The 15,091-nt window shown below is 42.8% G+C and overlaps 1 protein-coding gene and 1 long non-coding RNA gene across 2 annotated transcripts in view; one reads left to right on the plus strand and one right to left on the minus strand.

The window, feature by feature from the left end:
* The window catches only part of LOC306961973, a 333,958-nt gene that overhangs the window by 288,502 nt on the left and 30,365 nt on the right, over window positions 1-15,091 (plus strand). The gene's annotated exons all lie outside the window — the stretch shown is intronic.
* large2 (LARGE xylosyl- and glucuronyltransferase 2) overlaps window positions 1-15,091 on the minus strand; it is a 243,606-nt gene that overhangs the window by 192,748 nt on the left and 35,767 nt on the right. The window lies entirely within an intron of this gene.

The raw sequence follows: 15,091 nt of genomic DNA on the forward strand, positions 1-15,091 counted from the left end.
GATTTAACCCGGCCCCTGACTTGTAGAGCTCAAGTCCCTGAGTATGTCAAAAAAAAAAAGTTAAAAAATAAGTCTCTAGCCCATTCCTGTGTGGACTAAATAACCAGTATACTCATTCCACCCACTAGGGGGCAACTTCAATAAATAACACAATTCCACACGTGTCCAGCAGGGGTGACATAAGAGATCAGGATATAAACAACACATTATAGCCACAAAGTGTGTTCATAATAACTCCAGTTTACTTTGAAAAACGTGTGACACAGGCTTGTAAAGCACAATACAAGTGTAAGCAGTTATTACTTTACACAATGATGTTTTATTTGAAAATAAAAATAAATGGAATACCTATGGCATTTCAAATTAAAGTGTGAAGACTTGATTATTATTTTTTTGCAAACCACTGCAGCGAAAAAAATATGTGCCTGGAATAAAGCGTGGAGTCAGAATCAAGAAACAAGACAAAGAGCACTTGTATTTAGTGTCATGTTACTGTCACTCATAGCCATCAGCAGTGCCAGCAGTGGTCCTGAACAGGTTAAACTTTCCAAACATTCAAGAGCGAGCCGAGTTCAGTGAAAACCCAGGTATTCCCCTTTGCTCTGGCCTTTCCCCCCGTCCCTCTTCAGTCGCCTTAAGCCCCTTGTCCTCTCAGCTCGTGTTTCCAGGGCTCCAACCTGCCCCCCCCCCCCCCCCCCCCCCCCCCCCCCCCGACCCTCCAGCCAGATCACACTTTTCACTGCAGACCATTCAGAACGGAGTGAGTGAAAATGATCAGGTTTGGGAGTTCAGTTTCTCTGAGCTTGTCTCTCACAAAACAAAGACGAGCTCCAGTCCACACATCCATGGATCCTGAAAGAATGTCTTAAACTGAGCGGCCAAGTCAAATTACTTCAATGGAATTCATGTTTTTGCACTGAAAGGGAGACACTGCAGGAAATTCTCTCATTCTTTTCACTCTTCACATAAACTTTCACCTGGAAACAAAACAAACAACCTAAACTTCACAATCACATGTTTAATGATCCAATATTTGTCCATAGATTTATTTGGTCAATTGTGATTTCAAGAGTCATTTTCTCACTTCGGCGCGACAACATGTCCACCTCAGCAGCTCCTACAGACTCCATATGTTCCAGACCTGGACCGGACGAGGGATTTACTAATGTCTAATTCCTGGCCCGATTTAATGAGTTTTGAAATTCAAAAAAGACAAGTCGAATGTGACATTTCTACAGGTTTTTCCACTGTTTATTTTAAAACTAAACGACAAAATCCCCTCAGAGAAAAGTATTTGTGAGTAATATGTCAACAATAACAAAATATATGATTTCACCTTGTTTTTTTTTTAAATTCAAAACTCAATAAATCAGGCTAGGAATTTGATATGAAAAAAAAATCCCTGTGGAGAAAATCTGAATTCCATGTGAAAAATGCATTTGGAGAAAATGGCCTTGAAATGAAAGTTCCCCAAATAACTATGTGAGAATCAGTGAAGATTAGTTTTTTTTATTAGGAGCAATTTTCCCCCAAATTGAAAATGCCACCTGAAAATGGAAAATAAATAGTTTTGCTCCCTTTTAAGTGGACATGTCATGCAAATGGATCTTTAAAAAAAAAAAGACTTAAATCCTTATTATGGAGATATTGTACATTTTATAATTGGAAAATATGTCTCTGTAAGAATTAAAGGTAGTTGCCAAAACAGTAATGCAGATGAACTTGCCTTTCACGCGTCTCCACAAACTCCAGAACAGAAGGAAAAAAAAAAAGGTTTCCACGTTCCAGAAACAAAAAAGTTAAGTCCTCCTAACAAGCCTCGCTCTGCAGCAGTCACATCCACACTACCCCAGCAGCACAGTGAGCACCCTGGGGACAAAAGAGACCACGCCCCCTCACTCCTCACCTTTCCAGGCCCTCCCCCGACCACCCATTCACTTACATGGATCAGGTCTGACCCCCACCGTGCAGCCGGGACCGTCCCGACAGAGCTACAACTACAGAGGAGTTGAGATGGAGTAGAATTCAGAGGAGGGGCCCAAACAATTACTCAAGTACAAACATAAAAGTACTTAGTAGTTATATGAGTATTGTGAGTAGCTGAGTAACTGTTTGAGCAAAAAAAGTCTGGGTTATTTTTAATGACGCCATAAATTGTGAGAAACAAAACATCAAATCATGTGGAAATCGTGATATTTACAACAACAATTCCCAGAAAATGACACGAAAATACTGAAAAACTAGATCATTCTAAAGAACAAGGAGCACGTGATGAACATCTGTTTTACAACTTTTGCTTTTGCTGCTGGAATTTACTCCGTGGAAAAAGGAACAATTATTTTTACTCAAGAATACAGATATTTAATTATAATTTTACTCAAGCAGAAGTAAAAAAGTACTGTATGATAAAACTGCTGAAGTACAATTTCTTCAAAAAGTTACCCAAGTACTTGAGTAAACGTAACTGCGTACTCTATAAACTAAATATTCCTTTAAGTACCTATAAGCCGTCTGCGATCAGTAAATTGGATGCAGCGCAGTAAAAGAAAGGAAAAGCCACAATATTTATTGACTCTTGGCCCGTTCCTAATTTAAACAATAAAGCAACAGTTTACACGATGCAACAACCGGACAGGGTGTTTAGTTCTCTACTGCGGATTTTTAGTAGCATCTAAAAAAACAAATTCGATTTTTTGGAATTATGGTCAAGAATCCAAGTTTTGAGAAATGTTATATGTGTTTGTGTTATGTGAAGCTGCGTTTTTCATTAGTGTCTATTTAAAGCAGTACTAAGTAACTCTTCCCCCTAGAGGCCATAAGCGCAACTGCAGGTGAAGTAGCAAGTTACGATTTTTTAACTTATTAGATAGATAGATAGATAGATAGATAGACCTTTATTGTCCCACAGGGGGAAATTTGTTTTCACAGCCGTCACAGAGACACACACAAAAGACACAGAAGACAAGCCAAAGACAGTAACAGCACACTACGCAAAAGAGAATATGCGGGGGGGGGGCGGGAATTACAGGTCGTTCAATGCGGCTATGGCGGAGGGGATAAAACTTTTCCTGAAGCGTACCCGCTCCCACCGCGGAGTTAATTGTCTTGGAGAGTAAGACAGGAAAGGCGAAGGGAGAGAGGGTTACTGTGCATCCAATTATACAATGGAAATATTTTTTTTCACTCAAACTTGGCTGTAAATACTGTTTAAAGTGACGTTAGCCCGCAGTTAGCTTTGCCCGTTAGCATGTTAGCCTCTTCTTCGTGATTTAATTAGTGTGTATTGCTTGCTCCGGTCCGGTGGCAGTCAAGTTGCAAACATGGTTTTCTGGCCAGAGACACCAGGGGGAGATGAAAGACCCTCCAATCATCCCATAAACACTTGTATTACCCCCACAGGGACTACGGAAAGGATTTATTAAGGTAAACACGTTACTTAGTACTGCTTTAAGCACTTTTGGTTTTGGTTTGGGAGCGGTTCAAGACGGATTCTCATGTGTTTGTGAATCCACTAATACTGCCAGGATTCAGCTTGCAGGACTCGGGAGAAAACACAACTTCCTATTTTCTTGAGTTGTTAACATCTGGTTCCCATGGCAGTGTGATACCTCATTTGAAAGCCAAGACCTTCTTGTTTCTAAAACTATGTGTAAGATCTGTGTGACTTGCAACACACTTGCCGTTCCAAACCCTCTGATCAAGCAACAGGATAAGCTTTTGATTATAGACTTACAGTACAGAGTCTATGTTTGAAGAGGAGTGGTTCTTTTCACTCCTTTTGGAATATTTGACCTTGTAAACAGCACCAAGCCAAAATGATAATCAAGTCCAGGCTAAATGGTGTCCAAAAGTAACCAAAATGTCACTAAATTAAGTCTAAACTGGGGTTAAACTGTTACTTGTCTCTAATAATAACAAGAATCTGCGGTGCCATGCTACGTTTGGAAAGGGATTTGAATAATCCCCTTTTAAGGTGACAAGACTCACTGGATTATTATTCCTCATCGTGTCCTTAATCTCAGCCAATTTCACTGTGGAAGCCCTGAGGAAACTGAAGGTGAGTATGATTCTATTTCAATAAAACGCAATAGAACCAAAATTGTGCTTTCAACCGTTGCACTTGGTAAATCACAAAAGTTGCATCTGGGAGAACTATGTCCTTTGTCAATAAATTATAAAATAACCCGTCATCCGTGGGTCATATTATGCTTATGATCTTAAAACTTCTGCAAACAGGTTCGGAATCGTGGATAGTGAACCTAATCTTGTTTCTTGAGGTCGGCACACACTACACGACTTTTATGCCCGATTTTGCTCTAATTCTCAGTCGCCCCGAGTCTTCTCGAGTCGTGTCTAGTCGAAGGCAGTCACACAGAGTCGGGTCGCGTAGTGTTGGGGGGGTCACGACTGGACTGACGTTCGAATCGTGTAGTGTGGGCGGCAGAAAGACGCGACTAGACTCCAGTCGTAGGAAATCAAACATGTTTGATTTTTAAGCCCGATTTTCTTGGACGCATGGGAGAAACGTGGGTGATTTTACCGTTTCTGTGAACACACAGAAAGCAGAGGCCAATGACAGAGTGAAATAAAGACAGAAAAACACCGCCGCGCCTCCCTTCTCATTTCTGTCAAAACAGCGGCACAAACAACTCATTTCATGGCCACAGCCCGAAACGAAACAGCACAACTTTGTCACCAAAACCACCTTTTCAAGCTACATTTCAACCGTGAACAAAGTTTAGCGGGATTTACTTCGCCTCCCCGCTTTCTCCGATCGCCTCACTTTGCTTTCTCCGCTGTCTCCTCCTCTGCCTCCTCCATCTCTGGGCTGAGGTCCGTCTCCTTTTCTTATTAAATCCACTGAAACGCGTCCCTCTTCTTCATGTCGCCGACTTTTATCTCCATTTGACAGAACTATGGCCAAGTTGAAGGCTTCGTAGTAGCAGTAAGCTAGCACTGTGGTGTTATGACATTGTTGACACTGTTGACCAATCGGGACACGCACACGTTTTCCCACACTCACAAACACAGGCCTATCTTTGCGGATTTGGGGACAGTTTTTGAAGCCGGAGGTGAAATGAGGCGGTAGAGAGGACAGACTGTTATAAAACCTCAGCTGTTCAGAATCGTGTCGCGTGTTCGCTCTTACGATTCTCAGTTGTTAAGCGTGAACCCCCAGACGTTCTATAATCGCACTGAATCCAGTCGTGTAGTGTGGACCCTCCATTCTATATAAAATCGTTTAAAACTAGAAAAGTCGTGTAGTGTGTGCTGGCCTTAAGAAATAAGAGGCAAAGATTATGGAAATACTTTAATACTTTATCAAACCAGGAAAGTTCTACTGTAATTGTCAGGGAGGGCAGTAATCAAGTTTCTTCCCTTGACCAGCATGTTAACATGTAAACTAACACATTGTCATCTTCTACGAGTCACGGTAGGAGGTGGATCTCTTTGCTTTTGTCCCAGAAAAGACTGTAAATAAAAGGTAGGGCAAGAGTAACTTTCCACTGCAAATAGAGAAGGGAGAAAGTCGCGTGTTACTGACACAGATTGCCTTGTGAGTCTTACCAGAATACTTGTTCTTTGCACTGTGCCTTGGCGTCAAAACTTGTTAAAATGCTACAGTAAGCTTCAAAAGGGCGCTGATTGGCACAGCGGCGGACCAGACCCAGCGGTCGGGCCCCGCTGTTAGCCATTATGAGAATTACAAAGGATGTTCTTTAAGGCGTCATCTGCTTCCACTGAGCTAAAATAACCCAAAAAAAAAACAAGTGACAATTGAGCCTGCCACCGGCCGTGTGTCCTCACCAAAACCAGGCTGGTAACTGTGAATTAAGTTCAAAATAAATGAATGGAAATGTGTTGCCATGCTAGACTCGGCAAACGACACGCTTCGGATATGGTTTCTGTAGTGTCAAACCGTAATGGAGGCAGGTCGCATCGGTGTCCGTTACTCTGTTGTTGTAGAGACTTTTAAATACCGTTAACTGGGCCGGGCTGATTGCAAAATGTCAGTGACTACACATCCTGACGACAGAGAGGCCAAAGGTCCTCGACTCAATCAGCTCAGTCCAGGCAGGAGGCGTTTCCGCACCGAACAGTTCATGGGGACAGTCCTTGAAACCCCCCGCTCCACTCGAGTTCGCAATGAGCAGCAGAAGAGCAGGTGTTGTGTACGAAGGCTCCAGGTCACACTTTGGATCGTGAGAAAACTCATAGTTGAGTCAGGAATGAGCAAGAAATGAGTGGGCTTTGAGTGTTTACAGAAAAACATGGGGGGTAGATCGCTTCAAGGGCTGCCACTAAAGATTATTTTGGTGATCGATTAATGTGGCACTTTATCAGGGACAGCAGTTGGGATTGATGAAGTTTATTTCTAAACTGGTGTGAACTATAGGATCTGGCAACAATAATACGAGTAAGTACTTGCCAATACCGAATACCGATGAACAAGGCATGATCTTCAACATACTTGAAGTGAATAGATGGTTTATAGACACAGCAGATTAGTTAGTAATTAGTTAATTTACTAATTTACATTAACTTGAGTAAAGTAGACCACACTTTTAAGAGAAGAATTGAATTAAACAGATGTCATTTTATTTTTTTCATTTTTTATTCAATTTTTTTTTTATTGCTCTGTCCATCATAGACAGAACAGCCCAAGTCCAAAAGCTCCTCAATCCTTGTGCTTTATTCATTTATCTATTTGTATTTAACAATAGTATTGAGATGTTACTTATTACTGCAGATAAATGGTCTCTTTTCTCCTTTATTTCAGCTCCGTGTGAATTTTCTCATGTGTTTATAGTCACTTATCCAATAGCAACAGCATTTTGATTGTTTTGCTGAAGCTCATTTTCGCTCAATATGGACATGTTGTATCTCATTAATTTGAATTTTCTGAGGACTTTTTAGTCGCTGGATTAGTTTTTCAGTATATAAAACCCTGGGCATAAAACGACATCAGAATTGCCAAAACTGTTAGCTGCGAGTTTGCAGCGACTTTAGCAAAATTAGCAACATTAGCCTGTATCTTGTAAACGCTGCAGCACTAACAACATTAAGCTCTGGTTAAATCCAGCACAGACTCTGATTTAGAGAGCGCAGTCTGTAATAAAGTCAGCTCTATGTGGATTATTGTATTTCCACTAAAGAATTCTCCAGTTTGTTGCTATTTTCTCTCCTCAGCGGAGAGGTGAGCCGGCCACACATCAAGTGGTATCGGCCTCCGGTATCGGGACCACATTAATGAGTACAAGTATGAGTACAAGCATGTGGTATCGGCCCGATACCCGATACTGATATCAGTGCATCCCTAAACTTTACAATGGACAAAACACTCAGACCTGAACTTTATGACAAATGTTCAACAACAAATGCTCTTTTAGTCTGTGTAAACCAGAAAACCATTCATCAATTGCTCAAATAGTTGTCAACTATTTCAATAATCGATTAGTGGTTTTAGCCCAACTCGCGTCTGTTCATGACGTGACACAACAACGAGGAACTCGACACTATCCATCCATTCATTTTCTTCCGCTTTATCCGGGGCCGGGTCGTGGAGGCAGCAGTCTGTTCTGGGGAGACCCCGAGGCGACATCAGGCCAGCTCGGAGACATAGTCCCACCACCGTGTCCTGGGCCTTCCATGAGACCTTGTCCCACTAGGACATGCCTGGAACACCTCCCGCGGGAGGCGACCAGGAGGCATCCAGAACAGATGCCCTAGCCACCTCACCTGGCTCCTTTCGACGTGGAGGAGCAGCGACTCTACTCCGAGCTCCTCCCGGGTAACTGAGCTCCTCACCCGATCTCGAAGGGTGCGCCCAGCCACCCTGCCGCTTGTATTCTCGATCTTGTCCTTTTGGTCATTACCCCAAGAAAATCGAGAGCTTTGCCCCCGACTCAGCTCCCTCTTCACCACGACAGTCCGATACAGCGACCGTATCACTGCTGATGCTGCACTGATCCGTCTGTCGATCTCACGCTCCATCCGTCCCTCACTCATGAACAAGATCCCGAGATACTTGAACTCCTCCACTTGAGGTAAGGACTCCCCACCGACCTGAAGAGGGGAAGCACCTTTTTCCGGTGGAGACCCATGGCCTCAGATTTGGAGGTGCTGATCCTCATCCCGGCCGCTACACACTCGGCTGCAAATCGCCCCAGAGCAGCTGAAGGTCCTGATTCGTTAAAGCTCGACACATTAAAGATTAAAGCGTCTTTAAATTATCGGCGGGATTATTCTTGTTTTTAGTAAATACTTAAAGATAACAGCAAAATGTTGCAGTTGAGCGTTGAGTGATTCACATGTACTTGCATTAAACACGTGTACGTATGTCAAGATTAACCGGTTTTACAATTACCGTGGTTGTAAAAGCTCGCGGAAGGTTCATTGTGAAAATTGTAGGACCCACAGTAAACCGCTGTCACATCTTAGGAGCCTCAGCGTATTTACGCCTAACAGTGCCAAAATAATAATCCAATGTGCAGAGAGCAAATCTTTCCAATCCATTTTCAAATGACAATGGCATAACGTTGCCAAGGGAAGAGTCACAAAAGACAGCTGTGTTTGTTATGTCGCAGTAAAAGCTAAAAGTCTTACTGCGATCGCTTAGAAATCAGATGATAGTTTCTTTGTTTAGGTCACTCAAAGAGAAAACATCTTGGAAACATTCACACCCATTTGCTTCCTTAAGATATTGCTAATAATAATATTCTATTGCCTATTTTTAGGGTAAAAGCATTAAGATCAAAGATAGGCTGAATGTTCAAGAGGCTGAAACAGTTCCTCTAGAAGCAACCCAGCCCCTGTTCTTCCCCCGTCCTAAAGAGAGCAAAAGTAGACCTGGTACTTCAAGACAACCAAGAACTGCAAAAGGTTCCTGCGATTCGAAAAAACACCCGATGAAAATCTCTAATACAAGGGATAAATCCCGGCTAACAGATGCCAAACACACCTACAGTACAAATGAACCTGCAGATTGTGTGATGTGGTTGCATGCATGTCTCAGGGGAAATGCCTCCACGCACACACGTCCTCCAGCTCCTCCAGGAGGATCCCAAGGCGTTCCCAGAGCAGCAGACTGAGGCAGGTCCTTCATCCCCGCCGCTGTCAGACTCTACAACTCTATACTGCGCGGTTTCTCATGCGCAACAACCTCTTTATTACACTGAAAGAAATAACTATTAACATTTACTTAGAAAAATACTGTAAGTATTTAAGTATTTGCATGATGACATTTGAATTAAATGTTATTACTCTAAACCAAGTAAAACTCTCTTGCCTTCATCAAGTAAAACCTAAATGATATTTGTAAATAAATCTTATGTGAAATAATGAAGTAAGGTGTATGTGATATTTTGGATATTTCTGTGTGTGTGAAATACCGAGTAACTTTTATGTGTGCTGATCACATACAAAAATGGATTACTTTATTAAATGCTATTTATATTTTATCTGTTGCATCAGTTTATTTATTCTTCTCGAGGAAGAGTCCTGGAGGTTCTGAACTTCTTCCATTCACGAATGTCGGAGGCCACTGTGCGCTACAGGATCTTTAATGTTCCAACTATTTCTCTCTTCCCATCCCCAGATCTGTGCTTGATACTTGGAGGGGCGTCAAAACTTTCCAAATGCAATAAAGAGCCTTCCCTTTGAGCTCAACTCCTTTGCCACTAAAGCCACTTTTCCACTGACACGACACAGCCCAGTGCCTGGTCAACCCGGTTGGGCGAGCTTTCGACACAAAAAAAGAAAGATATATTAACACCATACATAATGGAATTCTTGATTGAAAAGACCTTGTATTTGTGAATGAACTGTGTAAAAACAGTGTCAATCCATATGATTAAACCTGAGTTTTGCAGCTTTATAATATTGTAAGGACCAAAATCTTTCGAAAGTGGGGTCCCGAAATGCTTGCATGGTCATTTTGGGGGTCACGGCCTGAAAAAGTTTGGGAAGCCCTGCTTTACCATAAGGTTTTGCATAGGTTTAGCAGCTCCTACTTCAGTTTGCTCTGAATGTTCATGCTCCTGGATGTGTCTATAATGGACAATCGTTGGTCAGAATAATGTATTCATGCAGCCATCAAAATCAGACAACACATTGGTACTATTTAAATAAACTCAGCAGGAAAATGTTAAAAAATGTGCATCTGGAGTGAGGCCTGAAGGTGTGTTCAAAAGCCTCCGACAAGTAGCTCTTCCAAAGTGCATCTCTGATCAGGGGCCGTGAACTCCCGCTCTGTTGCACTGCTGCTGTTATTCAAAACCAGCACGGAAAAATGCAACGCTTCACTCAAAGAACCAAAACATTGCAGTGTTTTCGATTGCTGTCTGACCTGCAACCGATTTTTAGGGGCACCATCGGGGGAGAAAAGTTTGGCTCAAAAGAGTCTACAACCAAAATATCAGGGCTGGACTATTTCGGAAAAACACTATGGCAATTCTTTCTTCAGTATTTTGACGGACATAAGCTTACAATGACTGATCAGTGATAAGATAAGATGGTACTTTATTGATCTCACAGATGGAGAAATTGCATACATTTTTTGATTTGAAACACGTCAAGTATTAACATTTGGATGTCAAAACAACACATTTTGGAGCAGAAGCCAGCTCCACCATTTCAAATTTCCTTCAAAGTTGACCTGATCGTTGTCAATAAACCATATAGTGAGTGTGTGGAGTTTGGAATCTGGATCTTTTGTAGGTTTTGTAGCTTTGAGTTTCAAAGAAGTGAGCAATGCTGGACCGAAATCTCTTTATCGATCACTCAAAATGAATGTCATTTTCAGGAATTGTCCTGAGCATTATGGACCACAGGGAAATTTTGTTGAACTGTTTTGACCGACAAAAGATATTTGTACTTTTGGCACCGTGGATCCGAGCTGCTGAGAGCTCCAACTGGACAATCTCTTCAAATGATGAGAGCCATTGCTCCACACTCAAAGGTCTGCCTATAAGTTTCCATCGACATGCTATCATCTTTTTAGCGGCTGTGAGACCAGCTAGAACTTGGCAATATTCATTAATAATTCATTTAAAAAGTATCCTGTGTGTGGGGCAATTCTCTCTCCATTAGGTTTGATAGAGCACCAGCAACATTTTTCCAAAAACGAGGGGGGCACTGCCATGTGAAGAAAAGTCCCGATGACCTTGTGCTGAACAGAAGTCGCAATAGGAATTGTCTTTAAGTTTCATCAGGTGCAGTCTCCTTGGGTATACAGCCCTGTGAACACATTTATAGTGGATCATCTGGTGGTTTGGGTTTCTCGGTGACAGAGACGCTCAAAATGATCTTTCAGCTCTATTTTCCAAACGTTTTCAATGGGCAATTGTTTATAAGAGGCTTTAGTGACAAGTATAGAGAGATCTGAAACAAGGCCATTGTTATTATCTTTACACAAAGTGGCATGAAGAGGGTGATTTTCTAAAATACATCCCCATGGGGCGCACATAGCTGCTCATATTTGCAAATAGAAATGCAAGCCATTGCACAGCTATGTTTGGATTACGCTCGTTTGTAATGCAAAGAGCGTGGGTTCGAGCCAGCGTATCACCTTGCTTCCCTTGATGATCCTACACGCATATTCAGGGGCTTTTACACCTGCCGGAGACGTCAGCAGGCATCCTCATACAAATAAAACACATATTATGTGTCTTGTGGGGGATACAGAAACAGAGCATGAATAAGCTGCTCTCTCCACGCAGCTGATGGAAAGAGCAGCGTGACCCCGCCTTGAACATACCCCTCTTATGGGTTATGAAGTCTCAGTGGGTAGAGAGTCACAAGCTTTAGACAGAGCAGAAGAGGAAAGAAGGATTAATGCTGACGCACTGGAGCGTCCTGGGACTGTGAGCACGTTCTTGCTGGTACCCTCATTTACAGTATAGACAAACCAGGACTGAGCACCAGCATGCACCAGTCCACTTAAAGCACTGGATTTACCATTGGAAAGGTTCTTTAGTAATGTGTAAAAGCTCATGTTGGTGCTCTGACGTTAACTATCTTTATTTCTTGGGTAAAGATGGGGATCCTGATGTCACTGTCTTCTTTTTATATGGGAAGAAGAAAAAAAACCTGAATAGAATCGTAAAATTGCCATATTGGTCATAACAGCACATCCACACATGAAAGAAACCTTCCTCCACTTCCATTCCCTTTAAAGCATTTCCATGGCCTCGGCACAACACACACTCCGCAGCAGAACCACTCGAGCGTCGCCCTTCCTCTGATCCGCCCAATGTGCATTAGCCGTAGCTGCTATCACGCTCAGGATCGTAGGTGTAATCACAAACACGGCTTTTTGCACCATTAGAATGATGCAACCAAACAACTATCGCGGAGAGAGCAGGAGTTAATGGAGCTCATGAAACCATCAGGTGGCACCGTGGCAGAGTGGTTAGATAACATTTGTATTCCACTCCAAAAGCCCTACACTACATTATTCATTCGCCCTGCACTCAATGGTGGTAAGTAACTATTGCACCAACACAGCTCCGCCGACCATCAGCCGCTCTCACGCTGCATTCACTCAAGGAAAGGGAGTAGTAGTTTTGTTTTCCACGTCCGCACAGAAAAAGTGTAGGGAAATTATGTATCGGCACTCCTGATCAAGCTCCTATAGCTCACGATCTTAAAGGAACAGGCCACCGTTTTTCCATACTGTGATATGTTCCTACCTGAGCTTAGACGAGTTGATACGTACCTGTCTGGTCTTTGTGCGTGCCCGTGGAAGAGCTTGGTCGCTTCTAAATTCACCCCGTTTGGAGCTATAGGAATATACTGGGAGAGGCTAAATGCTAACACCATCTTTGGTCTTTTTACGTGACTGAGGGCACACAGTTCTTCCATACTGAGATATATTCTTACCTGAGCTTAGACGAGTTTATACATACCGGTCTGGTCTTTGTGTGTGCCCGTGGAAGAGCGTGGTAGCTTCCAACTTCACCCCCGTCGTTGTGTGTGACTGAGGGCACACACAACGACCAGACAGGTACACATCAACTCGTCTAAGCTCAGGTAAGAACAAATAACAGTATGGAAAAATGGTGGCCTGTTTCTTTAAAGGGGGGGTATTATGCAAAATCGACTTTTTCAAGCTTTACATCATGTTATTATGTCATTCCCTCATTAAAAACATGCCTGAAGTGTTGCCTTGGCACATTCACGTATTTTTAATCTAATCTGTAATCTGTAAAAACTCTGATGGCGGCCATTTTAGGGATAGGTTTGCCTGAGTCCTCCTAGGAACGCCCCCACCTCCTGGAGACGCCTCCGAGCTTTCCTCACCAGCCAAGTAACCGACCACTGCCCCTCAGCAGAACCCCCTCCCCACTGATGCCACAGACAGCGTGTGGAGGGGGCGTGTCGGAAAGGGTCAGAGGTTCTTAAAGAGACAGAGGCCTATTTCAAGACATTCACTACAGCCATTTTGAGAGAGCAATTGTCATCATTGTAGTGTGATATAGACTGGTGCTATGTGATTGAAAAAAGCATAATACCCCCTCTTTAAAGATGGGTCCCATTGACTGCTTTGCGCTCTGATCGTGAGATGCGCACCCCCTTCTGTTGAATCTAAGTACTTCATTCTAGAAAAAAAGTGCCAGAGTGAGTGTTGATTGTGAAAGTGATTTACTCTTGTACCGTGGTAAAGTCCTGAAATGAGTGCACCCTATGTTTTTATACCAGAACATTATATATGATTTTTTTCTTATGTAGTGGCTTTTCTTTAATTTTGGGACTATTTACATTGTCGATCCTCACTGAAGGCGTTCATTTATGAAGGAGCACACACGGAATTATGTTTTAAACGAAAACAGTTGAAAAAGTTCTTCAAAATAGCTGCTTTGCACACTTTTGACGTTTCCTCATTGAGCTTCACGATGTAGTCACGAGAAATGGTCTCCACTTCACGGACTGGTTAACCATTTCAGGACAAAATCCGGCACCACGGGTAGGCCTGAGTGCCCACTTTAATCCGTGGCACACCCGACAGTCCGCATAATTCAGTGTTCACTGCCTCTCCCAGGACAGAGACAGCTGCGCGGCCTGAGCCTTTGTCTGCAGAACCTACCGCACACATCTCACTGTCTCTGTGTCAGCTCCTCGTGTCCCCGACCCACAGCTTGTCATCCCCACATCGCTGTCAGTGACCGGTGTGGAGCAGAATCGAATTGGCGATCATTGAACAATAGTGTTGGAAACTTATTGTTAACCCAAAGACGCAGATGTATCGATGGCTTGTGCCTTCAGTGCCTTCCTTTTCTTCTTTCTCCGCTGTGACCGTTAACTTTCTGTTGGGGCATCTGAACTTATATGCTTGTTGTACGTTTTGCCTGATGAATGAACAGAGATTTCATGCATCACTGACCACATGTTTCTTTTACTCCTGTTCCTCATGGTGCTCATTGACTGCATTAATAAAACAGCAGCGCAAATACTGTTCAACGGCACTCAGTGACAGTGGCCTTGGTCAGAGCATTCGAGGGCTGAAGCATGTGCGTAATGAGCGTAAAGCAGGCGACGGCACCGGGAGTGAGGACCCGATGCCATCAGGGAATAACCTGGTCATTCAGGATGTTCAGGTATTAGCTGATCTCATTCTTTGGGCACATAGTGTTTCTGAACCTACACCTGATCAACTGCAGCAACCCCGGATCAGAAAAGTTAAAAGGACACCCTTTTTTTTCTTTTCTGGTCAGGCAGTGCAACATAGAAGAGTTTGCCTATAGGACTCATTGTTCATTTTGAAAGTGGAATTTCGTATTGAAGTTTCATCATTATATTGAAATCAGTTCGATGTTAGTATCCCGACAATATCCAGTTACAAAAAAACTGTGCAATAAGACACTTCCTTTGCCACTAACGTTTTAGAACCTCTCAGAACCTAAAGTATCACCCATTTGTATTCATAAAACTGCCGCTCCACGGAGGTCACACTACGATCCAAACCCCCCGCAGACGTTATCTCGTCAAACTACGAAACACTTAGAAACCGTGCACGCACTTGAAACCCACATTTTGAGGCTTGTACAAAGAGATTCGTACAAATGTAAAAGCGTCTTCTTTAAATCCGAGA

Source organism: Gobius niger (assembly GCF_951799975.1).
Source record: "Gobius niger genome assembly, chromosome: 4".
Classification (NCBI taxonomy): Eukaryota; Metazoa; Chordata; class Actinopteri; order Gobiiformes; family Gobiidae; genus Gobius; species Gobius niger.